This window comes from Mesocricetus auratus, unplaced genomic scaffold (assembly GCF_017639785.1).
Source record: "Mesocricetus auratus isolate SY011 unplaced genomic scaffold, BCM_Maur_2.0 Super-Scaffold_100004, whole genome shotgun sequence".
Taxonomy (NCBI): domain Eukaryota; kingdom Metazoa; phylum Chordata; class Mammalia; order Rodentia; family Cricetidae; genus Mesocricetus; species Mesocricetus auratus.
The window spans coordinates 37,922,657-37,926,078 of NW_024429189.1; the positions used below are offsets into that span (position 1 = coordinate 37,922,657).

At 37.8% G+C, this 3,422-nt stretch overlaps 1 pseudogene; it reads left to right on the forward strand.

Annotated features, from left to right (window-relative positions):
* Positions 1-704: 704 nt before the first annotated feature.
* Positions 705-2,488, forward strand: LOC101841136 (annotated as a pseudogene).
* Positions 2,489-3,422: the final 934 nt, after the last annotated feature.

Here is a 3,422-nt window from a genome sequence, read left to right on the forward strand (position 1 = left end):
TTTCATGCCTTACAGAGATGGAAATTTACCCTATCTTTTTTATTTTTCTGGGTGCATTTAGACTTAATGTAATTATGTCATGTGTGAATATGAACATTTTTTCATGCTTTGTTTATACCAAAATAAATATGTCACAAATTGTGGAATAATAACTTTTCTTATTTGTTGATGTATTTTCAACAGTGTTTATGAAAACGGCTTAGAAAAACAAGAGACTTTTAAATAAAATAACTAAATTTAAGAATTAGTTAGTCTTCCTGAAAGGATAAGGAAAACCAGATGATTTCGCCAAAGAAGAGATTTAAAGGACTTCACATCAAGCCTCTGTTCTGACTGAAGGAAAAAGGCTGCACCAGGGGCTCCTGGCTGAGTGCTACTGTAAAAGTCAAGGACACTGTCTTGGGGTTTTTATGGCTGCGAAGACACCAGGACCATGGCAACTCTTATACAGAAAACATTTAACTGGAGCTGGCTTACAGTTTCGGAGGTTCAGTACATTATGATCATGGTGGGGAGCATAGCAGCACGAAGGCATACACGGTGCTGGTGACATCTTGGCTTACAGGAAACAGGAAGTTGGCTGAGATACTGGTTATTATTCTGAGCATAGGAAACCTCAAAGCTCACCCCCACAGTGACACATTTCCTCCAACAAGGCCATACCCACTCCATTACCTCCTAATAGTGCCACTCCCTGTGAAATTATGGGGATCAATTGCATTCAAACTACCATAGAGGTGAACATCAGTAATCTGCCAATTTCATCTAAGAACATAGCCATGTGGACTTCAAAGTTATTGGACAAGCCTCATCTTCAACCTCATGGACAGTTAATTGGGTACCCCAAGTAACTGAACACTTTCTTACTTTTTGTTTCCTAGACCCTTTTGTAATTATATTCCTTAATGGTTTGTTATATTTAATATTTCACTCCAGATATTCTCAAATAGAAAAAATAATGCAAATCCTGATTTTCATGGCTACAAATGAGAATATTATTTCCTTTCAGTAATCATATTTTTATTTTAACTGTTTGTTTTCCCCAAGTCCCTACCTTACTTATATTTAGTTTGAATACATTTATATTCATGTCTAAGAGATTCAAATGTTTACACTGTCTTTGTTTAAAAAAATTCTCATTATTCAATATAATTTGAATTTAAAAATCTAATTTTTAAAGTAACAAAAGCTTATTTCAAATCTTCCAAAAGAAGTTCCCTTTATAAGACATCTATATTTTAAATCCAAGTTCTTACAAGTTCTTAAAGCGAAAACAAATAAATGTTTTGTATTAAGAAAAAAATGTATCTCTCTTTCTCCTTCTCTCTCATATATATATATATATATATATATATATATATATATATATAGGAACTGGGTCCAATCAATTATATTAGTATGTTTCTATTATTGCTAAAAATGTTAAGAGTCAGGTTTCATAGAGACAGCAGTCAGTCTGCCTTGCCAGGACTTAGAGTTTGTTCAGTTCCACCCCACAGGTATGTATGGTGCTGGCTGTCTCATCACAGAAGGATGCCGTGGAGAGGGAGGTATTCTCATCAACAGTCAAGGTGAAAGGTTCATGGAGAGATATGCCCCTGTTGCCAAGGACCTGGCATCCCTGAGTAGCTGGCCACACGTCTACCTGGGATTTCAGGGACGGCCATGATCTTCGCTGGTGTGGATGTCACAAGGAGCCCATCCCTGTTCTCCCCACTGTGCATTACAAAATGGGTGGGATTCCCACTAACTACAAAGGGCAGGTACTGAAGCATGTGAATGGACAGGGTCAGGTTGTTCCTGGCCCGTATGCCTGTGGGGAGGCTGCCTGTGCCTCAGTGCATGGTGCAAACCAGCTTGGAGCAAATTCTCGGTTGGCTCTCATAGTCTTTGGCCGAGCCTGTGCCCTGAGCATTGTGGAATCTTGCAGGCCTGGAGATAAAGTTCCTCCAATTAAATCAAAATGCTGGAGAAGAGTCAGTTGTGAATCTTGACAAGTTAAGATTTGCTGATGGAAGCATAAGAACATCAGAACTACGCCTCAGCATGCAGAAGTCGATTCAGAGTCATGCTGCAGTGTTCCATGTGGGAAGTGTATTACAAGAAGGCTGTGAAAATATTAGCCAGCTATGTGGAGAACCGAAGCATCTAAAGACATTCGACATAGGAATGGTTTGGAACACAGACCCGGTGGAGATCCTGGAGCTGCAGAACCTGATGTTGTGTGCACTGCAGACCATATATGGTGCAGAGGCACAAAGGGAATCACAGGTAGCTCATGCCAGGGAAGATTATAAAGTGCGAGTTGATGAGTATGATTACTCCAAACCAACCCAGGGCCAGCAGAAGAGGCTGTTTGAGGAACACTGCAGGAAACACACCCTCTCTCGTATGTGGACACCAAAATTGGGTAGGTTGCTGTACAGACCTGTCATTGACAAGACCTTGAATGAAGCTGACCGTACCCTCTGCTATCCGTTCCTACTGACAAAACCTAGCAGCTACAGGACCACCGTATGTGTTATCATAGCTTACATAGGTTTTCCTCTCATATTTGTCTTGTTAAAATTCTACTTTCATGAGTCACTTCATAGATTGACCAACAGCTTGCTAGTACTTGATGTGAGGGACAGCTGCACCAGATTTTGTCCATTCCCCCACCCCCTTTTTTGGTGCAGTGATAAAACTGGCATAATTCTTAGATAAAATACAATCAGGCAATCTTTATTTCCAAATAAAAGCATTTATTTGGAAAAAATGTTAAGATACAAAATATTAGACACTCTAGCTATAACTTGAACTCTATATACTAGAGCTGAGAATACCCAAAGATTAGTGCTAATTCTTCCTAACTAAGCTATACAGAAAACATCCATCTCTAAGAACAACATTCATGATGTTTCATACCCTAAGTGCTAATGTTTCTTGATTAAAGGAGCATTAAGACTCATCTATAACGTAATTCCCAGCATTAAAGAAAAGTTAATTAAACAACATTTGTGTTTTGCTAATAGAAAAGAAATGGACAATACTACAATAATCCTTTCAGAGTCCATTTTCATTTCTAATCATTGAAATTAAAAAAAAAGATTTGGTTTCTCCTCCAAGGCCTATAAAATTCTGATTTCTAACAAGATCTCACCTCTTGTTCCTATCACTATTATTAATATTTCATAAAATTAAAAAAGATAATCTTGTTTTAAAAATTAAAGAAATCCTAATATTGTTATCTAATTTCTTCTGTAACATGAATCTTCATCTACTTTTCCAAACTAAACCTGTTATGTTTTGTTTTGTTTTGTTTTGTTTTGTTTTGAGACAAGATCTTTGCATATAGTCCTGGCTAGAATTTAATTCACTATATGGACCAGGCTGGCCTCAAATTCACAGAGATCCTCCTACCTCATCCTCCTGAGTGTTAG